Source organism: Colius striatus, chromosome 1 (assembly GCF_028858725.1).
Source record: "Colius striatus isolate bColStr4 chromosome 1, bColStr4.1.hap1, whole genome shotgun sequence".
Classification (NCBI taxonomy): domain Eukaryota; kingdom Metazoa; phylum Chordata; class Aves; order Coliiformes; family Coliidae; genus Colius; species Colius striatus.
The window spans coordinates 66,521,401-66,534,270 of NC_084759.1; the positions used below are offsets into that span (position 1 = coordinate 66,521,401).

The following is a 12,870-nucleotide window of genomic DNA, read 5'->3' on the forward strand; positions in this document are numbered from 1 at the left end:
CAGCATCAGATATTCTTTATCACCTCTGTTACTTGCTTGCTTTTGTATATTTATTTAATTTGACTTTGATATTATCAGATCTTAAATGATACAATAGAATGCATATAAAGTTGGTATACATTTAACTAGTTTAACTAGCTCCTCCTTCCACAAGGAATACAAGTTGTTTTACTCATACAGACTGAAGTGACTGTAAAGAAGTGTCATCATAATAAAAGAAGCGAGAGGTTTTTTTAATGTATCTTGCACTCTTAATGATCTTTCTTCTTATCCACTGAACCAACAGATTAATTTCCAGCAGAGGGAGTATGTGAAATGAAGATGAATGAATCAAACATAGCACTGAGGTATTAACATACATAGTTATCTGAACATGTGGAAAGATATTTCACAGTCAGTTTTATGGTTTTGACACTTCATACAGAAGAAAAATAGCTCGATAAGATGGATAAAATGTTTACATGACTTGACTTGGATCAACTATGTCAAAAGATATAGCCTTACTTGACGAATGTATTAGAGGTCTTTTTAGGAATAAACTTTAAAAAAAACAGTTTGCTTATAATTAAAACATTATGTGTAAGCCATGGTATGAAATGTTTCCACACAACAGATTTTTTTTTACCTGACTCCCTAATATATTACGGTTTGATTTTTCTCTCAGCTGTCCCACATTTGACTTGTAGTAAAATCCATGAAGCAGTTTAATCATTATTTCAAGCAGATGCAAAAGTCCAAGCTTAGTTTTAAGTTTCCTAGCTTGTGCTTCTCATCTACATTGTATTTTCAGTGGTTTTATTTCCTGAGGTGGAAGAAGAACAAACATTTTTTTATCTAGAATGCAGTCTACGCCCAAGCAATTATATAGAGTACACAAAGCAGAAAACGTCTTTGTTGTCAGAGCTGCAGTGCAATCTAGCAGGTGAACAATGTGCTGCTCAGATTTGCTTTACACAAGGGTCTGTCTTTCCTGGACACAGTAATATTTTATAAAATTACTGTTGCTAAAATATCAAATGCATTTTAAATGCTAACTAATAGCAATAAAACCTACAATTGAATTTCTTTTTTGACCCACAGTGGCTTCTCTAGAAGTAATGTTGAAATTATTTCTCATTTTAAGACTCCAGTGAGTGTCTAGTTTTCCATTTTCACTTCTGCTCTCCTTATCTTTTCTCCTTAAGAAACAAGTGAGCTCCACAGCATTTTTCAGCCCAACACCTTGGACTGGGAGGCAATGTGATGTGGTGGTTGTTCTTTTGTCAGCCAGCACCTGTATTTTCTATACAAGATTGCTGTCCTCAGACTCGCTTGACTTTTAGACCAGAGAGGCAAATCAGAGATAAAAATGTGCTTGTGTTGAAACTAGAACTCACGAGTTTGAGAGAAATTTATTGAAATAGATAGATGCTGAAGTAGGATGCTACTGTTGGTCTTGTTTTTATCAATTCTTCCAGCCAGTTCCTCCAACCTTCCTTTCTCACCTCTTCAATGGAAACTAAGCTTCAAATACACTATATGAATATGCAAATTTACTATTATTCACAGCTGCGAGCAACTTCAGCTAGAGACTGTCACTCTGATAACACTGTAAAGTTCTTGACTTTTAATTTGGGTCTGAGGTGCTTTAGGCAGATGTATCTACTGACCGTAGCCACCTGCTGCATTTACCCGCCAACCCCAACAGCCTTTAACTTGCTTGAGAAAAGAACTGGAACTCGCTGGTAGATACCTGGAACTGCTGACGGTCGGCGAAGGGGACAGAAAAGTTATGTCAGGAAGCTATAGAGGTGAAATAGCTCTTTTACAAGTTGTGCGCTGCTCTCTTCTCCTCTGCCCCGTATTCCTCAGGGACCCGGCCGCGGCCAACATCTCCCCGGCGTAGGCCCGGGCTGCCCTATCCTTTACCCCAGCGCCGCACCCCGCCCGCTCCCGGGCAGCGCTACCGCCTCGCCTTTGGCCCTGCGGCTGCGGGCGGGTCCTGCGCCGCAGGTGGCTGCCGGGCCCGCCGAGCCGGGAGGAGGGAGGTAGGGCTGCGGGCAGGTGGCTGCAGGTCAGCGGCTTTGGCGCGGCGCGCTCGGATGGGCCGGTGCCGCCTGACTCACTCCCCGTCGCCTTCCCAGGCGCTGCCAGCCGCGGGCGCCGCGCTCCTGTCGCCAGCGGGCTGCCCGTGCCCCCCCCGGCGGAGGGCCGCCGCACGGGCCCCAGGTGAGTGAAGGCTGTGCGGAGCCCCTCACGGAGCCCCGCCGCCGGCAGCGTCTAAGTTAAGTCTGCGAAGTCGGCGGGAAGCCGCGGCGGCTCTGCCGCTCCCGTCTTACCGGCGGCCCGATAAGGAAACTTGCCGGGAAGCGACAGCAGGTGTCCAAAGATGGACGCGGCGGGGGGCGGCCTCGTTGCAGGCCGTCGGCTACCGGCTCGGTCTGGAGGTGTGAGGAGACAGAGCCGGGCTCTGTGCGTCTGGCCGCCCCGCGGGTCTCTTTTCTTCAGCTTCCCATCGCCGCCGCGTCTCAGGCCGCCCGCCGGCTCCCGCTTTCGCCTCAGCCGGGATTTTGCCGCCCGCTTGAGTCAGCCGGGACGCTGGAGCCCACGGCAGGCGGCGCCGAGGGGCGAGGGGCAGCCCCATACACCGCCTTCCTCTCGCCGAGCCGCCGGCGTCGGGCCGAGGCGGAGCGGCTGCGGCCGGTCGGTGGGATGCAGCCGTCGGGGGCGGGGAGGCCGGCGGCACGGTGGAGCTGCCCGCTAGGCCGGCGGGTCTGGGCGCTGCTGCCTGGGACATTCTCCGGTCCTCGTTTCTTTCAATGTTTAGCGAAGGTAGACAGTCTGAATCAAAGCAGGCGTTTATTTTAGGAGCCGAAGGCACGTAGTGGGAAGACGCAGGCAGAAGTGCCCATGTGCAGAAAGACTCCTTCACTGTCGAGGTTTATCGAAGGTGTGAGTCAGATGCACATATCTTGTGCTCCCACCGACTCAACGCCCTTCGGGAGGGCCCGGAAAGGCTGTTGCTTTCCATCTGCCCTTCCTCAGACGTCTCACAAAACGCAGAGTGAGCCTATGGCCTGAAGTTGTCCTTAAACGTTCCGACTTCTTCTTTAATACATTTTTGGCTGAGACCTGAAATACCACAAGTAATTGTCACCATTTCAGCATTGACAAATTTTATTGTCAATAGAATGTTTATTGTATTGAGTTTTATTTGCCACTGAAAGATCTTAGGACACTTTATGGAAATATCTTGAAAAATTTTTAAGAGTGCAATGAAATTTTAGTTGTGAAGACATCATCCTGCCAGTTTTCCTATACAATTACCTGAAGAAAACCCTCCCATATATTTAATACCAATATAAACACTAATTTCTGGCATATTTTCATGCTAGTTAAAAATGTAGGGTTTTTTAATAGCTAGTTTAATTGCATTTAATTTGCATAAAATAATTCATATATTACAGTTTATATGCATATAAATACAAGCAATACAAGCATGTTCTAGAAGCATGCCGTGGACTGTAAGTTATGTCCTTTGTCTAGAAGTAAATTGCTATTCCAGATTGACACACAGAAAATCTTCCAGACGTTTTTCCTATTCTCCTGTTTTCCCATTATAAACCTAACGTACCATAATTAGCTCCCATAAATCTTTCTTCATTTGGACATCGTGTTCTCTGCTCAATGCTGCATATTCTCCTGTGTTTGTCGTCATTATTTGCTTTATCATTCGTCTATCATTAGCTTCCAAATATAGTAATCGTGCATCAAAGCCTATTTGATACTGATAGAAGGCTGTATATCATTTTTGCATCATAGTAATCTCTCATTCCTCGTATCACCACGCCAATAAACACTGGGGCACCAGTCCCTTTTTCATGCAATGTGATATGGATTGTTTTTATGTAAATTTTAAGTGGAAGTGAGCTCTCATCAGCAGTTTCTACAGGGCAAAGATTAGATTACAGAAGGAAAAAAACTTAACGTTATTATTGGTACTTGCCTTGTATCTCTTTAATCATTGAAAGAAGGCAGTTTCATGATAGGAGCTGGCTTATCATTAAAGGAAAGGGAGCAGGTGCATTTAGCTTCATCCACTGATGAAGCAGGAACTTTCTGTGGCTTTAGTGGTGGGTAAATAATTTGCCTATGAACAGATGTCAGAGTTTATAGAGAGTAGAAGGGTTTGTGTCTTTCTTTTCACAATGACCTTGTGTACTTTATTTCTACTGTGTTTTAATTAAAAACATTTTCTTTAGCATGAAGTATGCCTGTGGATATATAGAGCCTGATTCTTCTCTTGAAGAAAGGAAAGGTAACCTGTGCTGTAGGGGCTGTGGCAGTGTTGCTTCTAAGGTACTGCCTAGAAATTATGAGTGCCTTCTGCCTGCCGGTGAGCTCTCCAGAGGAAGGGACTCTGCTCACAGGTGACCTGTAGCAGTACTAACATCCTCTGCTGTTCCTCCATGGAGGACATTAACAGCTGTAAGGTACTTGGCTGGCAGATTAAACATTTGTAGTTATGATGGAAGAGTAGCAAAGAGGAGGAGTGAGTGAGCTCTGTAACAGCAGGGACTGATGCTGGACTGTTAATGAGGAATTGAAAATAGGGTTAGATTATGGAAATATCTCAGGCAAATATTTATCACAATCACACAGCTGCCTTCCAGATTCAGCAGGAGTGAAATCATTGATGTCTAATGACACAGAGACAAATTCTCTCTGTGAGTGAAGATTTAATAAATGCCCATTGCCTTGTAGAGCATCCAGCCATTCCACTCTTGTTTTCAGATGTGTGTTGCCGGCGCAACCAGTCTCTCGCTGGGACACTCTAACCAAATGATGTTATGGATAGGAACCCTACAGAGCACTTGCTGTGTAGAAAGTGCAAGTGTCTCCCTAGTCCGCTTTTATTAGCCTCACAGATCTCTTATCCAGTGCCCTGCACAGCTGGAGTGCATCAATCTTCTAATCTTCTGGGGTCTTGCTTTGTAGCAGGTTTTGGGTCATTGATTGTAGCATATATCCAGCAATGTGCAATTCCTTTATGTTTTCAGATGCCTAGAAGTGCCTTTCTGAGACTCCAGGTGCTGATAAACTAAATGTTCCTGGTTTGCATCAGTCCGAAATACGAAAGGACATCTATTTGAACATTGGAATCTTTGTTGGAAGGAAGGAGAATGAAGGCTGTAACATGCTCATAGAAAAAGCTACTTCATTTCCCAGCTTTGCATAGTCTGAAGGAGAGTTAACAATCTCAGGAGAGACGGAAGTTCAATCATAAGCCACTAAAATGTATCATGTCCAGGCTATTAAATATGCAGTCTTCTACTGAGAGATTTATGGTTCTGTATTATTAAAGAGGAAAGAGAGGCAGTGCAAAAAGGTCATGGAAGGAGACCATTTTGTTACTCATTTTATTATAGTGAAATATCCATTCATGGACAAAATTGTCCCTTAGGGAAGATAGGTTTATCTGTATCAAAGCATTTCTGTGGATTGTTACACATCCTAAAGTCAGCAGAACTTGGTCAGAATTATGTTTCTCCATCCTTCAGCTTTGGATTTGATAAGGTTGGATCCTCTCAGTTTATGTTTCTGATTTGGCCAGTACTGTCACAAGTCCCTCCCCAGTGCCTTCTCGGTGTAGTACTGCAGGTTTTCTCACTCCATCACCCCATGTGAGGAGGGCTAAGATAAGATATGCTCATTAAATATGTGTGATCTCTTATTAATGGAAAGATCTTTCTAATTCAGTATCAGATTAATGTTTTGCAGGTAGATGGAGATAAGCCAAAGTGCAGTGTAAAAGGCAGGGGAGTCTTTAGCTGCTCTGAAATACATTTCAAATGGAAGGTTTTAAAATGAAATATAAAAGTGAACAATGCAATCAGTACGGCAAGTCTGTTTCATTTTTGGTGTCTATAAAGTGTGAATGTTGCACGTTGTAGGATTGTGAGTGCAAAATGCCTACATCTGTTTGATGAGTTGTAACAGGCTGAAACTAAAAATCTTGGCAGTTCAAAAACAAGCAATTTGGTCTGTCAGCACCTGGCAAAATACAGACAGCCGTCTGGGAGTATAGCATAAATGTATTAGTAGATGTTTCTGCATAAACTGTCGGCAGTAATGTTTCTAATCAAGCTGAGACTTAAATCATTGTCTTGATTTCAAGAGGAAGGTATTACTGTGTTCATACCTCTTGCAAGTCCCATTAGTCCTAATGCCTGTACTCTGTATAGCCTCATCTGGAGCAAAAAAACCCAATTCCTCTTGGCAGTAGTAGCTTATCCAGTAGTTGTAGGAAGTTAACTAACAGGAAACTGCCTTACAGTCCTTTAAACAGCAGATGGTGCATCCACTTTTGTAGAGTGTTTGAAATGTACCTTGGGAGCAAGTTTCACTGTACACATTGGTGATGCTTTAAATTCTGACAAATTTTGAAATAATTCAAGAAGAAGATGAAATTAAATTAAAAGATTAAATCAACACTTGGAGAAAAATGTGTCAAAACAGGTATAAGAGAAACAGTGGGATTTTTAATCAGTTTGTCACCATTGACTCTTATTGACCTTGAAGGAGTCTAGTGAAGTGTAATTACTGGGGTATTTACTTAAGACAAACAAATTTTTAGCCTATCCGTTGATGTTCAAAGAGAATGAGATAAAACAGGACACAGATTTCTTCTCAGGCCCATGGCTGTCAGTGCTCTCGGCTGTTTCAGAGCAGACTTCAGTCAGCCCCAAGAACAAGGAAAATCCACAGATGTATAGGCTCATACATGTGTTCAGTGGTGTCCTCTATCAGTTGGTTTTCTGATTAAGTCTTCTTGCTAAGCTAAGACAAAAGTACCTTTAAAAAAAATTGTTCAAGGAAAATATCTTGACTGTACTCAAGTGCAACTTGAGTTGCACACTAGCTCAGTTGGTTTTTTTTAAACAGCTAAGGAGTTCATCTATTTTTTTTAAAAGGTAATTTATTTCAACTCATGTTTAATATTGCCTCCTTGAAAAGCTAAAATCTCAATGTGCTTTGTTTTTTTTTCATCTATAACACGTGAAGGTACTGGGCAGGGGAGACAAGTTGCAGTTTTACCCCTTTGTATCTGCAAGTGGCAAAATTGGAAGATTACCCAGTTTCTTTTTCTCCATGACATACTTCTTTCATCACATCAGCTTTGGCAACTCTGCTATTTAAAGAAAAACAGAATAACAAAGGAACTGCTTCATCTTCTAACTCATTGTCTAATACAATGCTATCAGCTGCCTGCATTTTAGAATTATGGGTTCTGTTTGATTCCACGCTTGATAAGATTGCTTTCCTTCCTAAAATGGAAAATATTCTGGAACTGAAGAAAGACACTGGAAATACAATATAGCACAGAACTTGAAGGACTCAGATGTGTAGATAAAAGGAGTCTCTAGACCATAAAAATAAGTAACTCCTGCAATCTTATAGCTGTGACATTCTTTTCTTAATACTGGAATCAGTATCGCTAAGGCTTTTGCAATATGTTAGGTGTTTGGGCAGAAACATGGGCTGTACTGCATCAGCTGACCCTGGAAATATGTAAATTTCATAGGTACTAGGACAAACTGGAGGTTAAGGAGGTCAGACAACTCTGTCTGTCCAACTACTTCCAGTCCCAGAAGACAAACAAACTGCTGATTTCTGCAGCTACAGCCCTTCTGAGTTGTAGTGTTTAATCTCGCATCAGCATCACCAGTGAGTTGACAGTTCCGTAGCCAGGAATGCTGTGCAAAACATCCTTGTGGCTTAGGTCTCTGCTTGTAAGGTTACAAAACAGAGATTCCGAATTTACATCACTTTGGGTGCAGCTGTGATGCAAAAAGGCATGTAAGTTTGGTCTCATCAAGATCCCTTTTTTACTTAGTGATATGTTAACTTAAAAAAAACCTACAGAAAAACTTTGGTAAAGGAAGAGAATGAATGTCACTGCTTAGTGGTACTAATCAGCTAACAGAAGTAGAACATGAATGAAGTATATGGAGGAGTAGCTAGTGAAAGTTCTCCATTTGGCCTCACAGAAGCTTTAAGTGTGGTTTCCATCCCCATCTTCTGCACTGGAGGACAGTCATGTGGTGTGCTCAGGCGTGCTCTCTGTTGTTTGGAAGTGACCGCTCAGGCTATTTTGGTAATCACTCACCGTACAGTCATATGTTCTTCTCAGACCTGCTGACAGCAGAGTCTTCATCAGAGAGCACCAGAGCAGACAAAACTGAGAAGATTTTTGAGGCTGGAAATCATAGAGGAACGATAACAAAAGACTTGTCCTCCCCAGAGTTTTTATTTCGCATTTCTTGGGGGAGGGAGGGCGTGGTGGTGATGTTGTTGAAGATTTTATGAGAGGATAAACAATATAATTGTTATAACTTTAAATGAAAATCTGAACTGTGCAGTGCGGTGTTCAGAAAGACTATAGGTGGCAGCATCATAATAAAATAAGAGTTTACTTATGTCTGTAGCCAAACCGATCAGTCCTTAGTGCCTTGAACAAATACACAAATGAGTGTGAATTAAAAAGAGCAGAGGAGAAACTTGATCACAGCTTAAGCAAGAGTTAAAATAGGTCAATCAATCTCTTAAATGTGTGTGTTCTCAGTTTTGTAAGTGAGAACAACCATGCAGACCTGCAGAGATTCTCCTTGGTATTTCTCTTGGTCCATTTAAGCCAGTAGTGGTATCTGGAATTTGCTATACTGGCACATAAGCCAAGCATGAAAAAGAAAATGCTATCCTCATCTGCACTATTTTGCCAGGATTATGAAAAGAAGCTTTTGAAGAAAGACAAGTTAGTTTATTTCAGTGAAGTGTTCTGAATTTTCCTGGCTGGCTAGTGTCTCCAGGGCACTGATGGACTCTAGAGGCTGGTGTTTTTCTGAGGGGTATGCTCAACAGTTTATGCACAAGGAACCTATTTCAGGCTTTTAAAATTTATCTTCCAAACACAAATGCATCCAAGTTAATTTAAGAAAAAGATGTCTCTTGTTACAATAAAAAGGATAACATTTTTTAGTTCTGTCCCTCCTACTTACCTTTAAGGGTTACATGAACAGTTAATGTGGTGTATTATCTTGTGTCAGTGTGTGCTGTCATTTTCTTCTAGTGTGCTAACTGCTTTATGGCAGAAATGAGATTATTTTTCACCCTCCCCCAGCCCAGGGAGGACTGTCAGACCTTTTCGGTAGGGCATAGATACACTTTCTTGTCCAGATGCATCCTCCCCAAATTACCGAGCCTCAAATTGTCAAAGTGAAGTTGTAGACTGTCTGGTCCATGGGCTTTTTGTTCCTCGCTACCTACTTTTTAAGAAGATACTGTCCAGTTTACTGCTCTCAAATATTCAGTTTGAATATGTACTTATCTCAAAAGCTATTTGATTCAAAATAATGGAAGCTATGGTAGACAATGTGTATGATTTTTTTAGTTTTACAGCCTAGCTCTTTTTCACATCTTTCTGTGAGATGAAAGCTGGAAGAAAGTATAACTGAAGATTGTAAAGCCAGCTCATCTAATTGCTGATACACCGACTGATGAAGGGTGCTATGGTTCTTCACTATTTTAGCTTTTTAAAGTAAGATGATAACTGTATATTGGTGTTTTAAGTTGATTGTGCAGATGAGACAGTTCTGGTGACATCAGTGAAAGGATGCTGGGGAAAAAAGTAAAGTGTCATTGTGAAAATTATTTGTTCATTCTAATGACTTCAGGTTCCCTTTTTAAATTACTTCCCTGAAAATTCTTTCATAGAATGCCAAACCAGTGTGAATTAAACTGCTTAATTGTTTCTGCCTGTCTTGTGTCTCATGCTACCAGGCAACATTTCCACGGGACTTCCATTTATTTGCTCAGAGATAGAATTGGAGCAAGATCCCAAAGCTGAAATATGCAGGTGATATTTCTTATTTATGCAGGAGAAGGAGGAAAACGCTTGCTTGTTGTATTACTTCTGTATTATTTTCTTTCCTAAGCCAGCAAAATGGATTAGAGACGTACTTGGGTGCCAAGGGATAACAGAAGCTTCTCTCATAACACGAAGGCTTTTAACATCTTCAGGGATATAATTCCAGTCAACTGCAGTAGGACTGAGGCACCTAACCTGAATATCCTACTGTACATCTTATCAGATTCCTATGTATGATTCCTATTCATTGCAAGAGGTGATGATTCCCTTACCTATCCTTAAACATTTAATGGCTCTAAAAACTCAAATTTAGAACTGTATAAACTAAATGATGGATGCTCGGAGTGAATACTTCTCAACTTCTCAGCCCCAGGTGTGTTATGTCTGCATCACAGCTCAGTCTGAGTAGTAGCTGTATGTGTGCTATTTTCATCCTTTTTCTTTGTTCATGTGCCTCGGTTTCAAGGAAAGGAAATTTGGTTTGGAGAGCCAAGAAGCAACTGTCATGCACCTCGGACATGCATCAAATCTGAACATTTTGGGTGGATGGGCAGGGAAGATGCTACTGACAAGTGCAGGGAACATTCCCGAGTCAGGCTGTCTCTGATCACCTGTCCTCTTGAGTCCATAGGACAGCCCTGAACACAGGCCTGGTTAGATAGGCTGGTGGTGGTTTTAAACAAGCAATGGGGATGTAGTCACCCTCTTTCAAAGGCCGTGCGAGTTTAGCAGTCTGGTTTCAAGCCATTGTCTCCAGTGCCTTAGAACAGCACTGACAGCATTTCATTTACAAGAGCAGAGGCAGCCTGAGGCATGCAGCAGAGACTCCTAGATGTGGGCTAAGCTATAGCAACCAAACTGAGAAGAGTGATTTTGTCCTTACCCTAAGAGATGTCAGTAGGTGAGGGTTTAGTTATACTGAGAGGGAGGGGAAATTGCTGCTTCTGTTTTGATGGGGTTTTTTTTAAGTGTGGTTCTATGTGCTGTGCTAGCCCGTGGTGGATTTTTGTAGCACGATATGAATGATTTGTGTTTGATCCCACAGTTAGAGACAGCACTTCCAGTCTGTAGGGCAGCAGAGGTCATTTATATGTTGATGTGAAAGGCTGTGGGAGCAAATGCCAAGCTTCTCACAGTCACAGCTGACACTTCTCTTAACACTTCTGAGCTAGAGGTAAGATGAGTGGGCAGCAGGGTGCTGATAAGGGTAGGATTTCACTGGAACAAATGAGTATTCACCCAGTTAAGGCTTATTACTGTCTTATTTTTCCCTGTAAGACTATAGCCTCTAACCCAAAGATGATCAAGCACAATGCTCCTCCAGCAGCTGCTGTAAGCAGAAGACATTCTGGGTATAATCGAGCTCTGTACACTGATGACTGATCACACAAATCTGATAAATTCTTATGACAGGATTTGTGGCTTTGAGGTTCATTGTAGAAGCCAGATTGTGCCTTATTTGCTGTTAAGGCTTAATAGAATTGCCCATTGATTTCTCTGCAGCCAGGTCCCCCAAGGGATTTATTCATTCAGGGATTAAAATTGTTCCACGGTTGTCTGATTTCTTTAAAGCTCATGCATTACTCTTAATTGGAGACAGTGACCTCAAAAATAGCCGAAACCTTCCATTATCCTTATGTGGAAGAAAAAGGTGCACAAAAAAATCCTATTCTAGCTAGTGAAGGCTTTTATACCTCTACTTTTGTACCTCCCTACTTCTGCTCACTTAAGTCAAAACTGAGTTGAAATATCTGCCTGATGAATTTGTTTGGAGTGGAAGGAAGCCAAGAATTATTTTAACAAATGTTTTAGCTTGACACCGAGTATGGAGGCTGTTTGCCAAGCTGGAAAAGTGAATAACTAGGCAGTTTTTATGAGGCTTATATAGGGTGTGGGTCATCTTACATGTCAGTTCCAATCTGTGCTACATATTTGGAGAGGAGCATATATTGTGAATGAATTGACACGTTCTCCTCATAAGTTTCATGTTTCTCTGAAACAACTGATTCATTTTGATAAACCGTAGCACATCCTGCACTCAGCTGAGGAGCTTCTGCTCTTCTGTCTGCTGGGCAAAAGTTCACAGGTACCTGCTTCCCCTGTCTGAAGGAAGGCCGTGTTGGGTGCCATGATGGTGTGAAGGTAACGTGTCTGGTAAGCTGGGCTGCAGAGTACAGTGAGGTGCATTACTGGCTCCTCTGAAAGATGGATGGAGTTCAGCACGGGAGAAGGGGGCTTTCTAGCACAGCTCCTGTGAGTGTTGCATCCCACTGGTTGCTGTGGCATGTAGTTGTTCTGTCTGTGGCCTCATGTCTTTAGAACAGGCTCACTATCTCCTTTTGACAGGTTTGCCATTGTTAATTCTTGCCACAGCTGTGATGGAAATTAACAAAACCTTCCTGAAAGTGGATCGGCTGCTGATTCTTCTATTTCTGTGCAGGCATTTGAGAACACAAAGTAGTGTGTACGAATAAAACCACATTTGGGCAAGACAGAACAGGAAACTACTGCAAGGTCAGAATTAAAGTTGTGACCTTGGATTCACTTGAGTTCAGCCTGTCAAACCTCAGGTCAAAACCAGGCAATTTCTAGTAAGTTTTAACTAATGTTGATCCGATGATGGAACCAGATCCAATTCTGATAATTAAAAAACACCAGAACCCAACCTTGATTCCATGAGTGAAGTAGAATTCAACTAAGAGGAGGGAGGCCTCTCTGAATACCACTTACTACTTCATTCTTCAACAAGACATGGTGCTCTGTCATTAGGCTTTTTCAGGGAAGTTTTCACGACAACCATTCTCACCCTATCTCAGGCTTTCTGCTGCCTTTCCTGTATTGTTTTGCTTACAAAGTTTCTCTTTGCTTTTTTTCTTTCCCACAGAAACTTCTCTCCCATACAAATGTCTGCATTTGTGATAGCAATCTTGTGGGCCCTTAATATCAGTTGCTTCTTTGGACTT

At 42.1% G+C, this 12,870-nt stretch overlaps 1 protein-coding gene across 1 annotated transcript in view; it reads left to right on the forward strand.

Annotated features, from left to right (window-relative positions):
* The first annotated feature begins 2,015 nt into the window (after positions 1 to 2,015).
* The window catches only part of CRACDL (CRACD like), a 64,806-nt gene continuing 53,951 nt past the window's right edge, over positions 2,016 to 12,870 (forward strand). The window contains exon 1 of the mRNA XM_061988501.1: positions 2,016 to 2,208. The gene's annotated coding sequence lies outside the window, so the exon portion shown is untranslated. The remainder of the gene's footprint in view (positions 2,209 to 12,870) is intronic.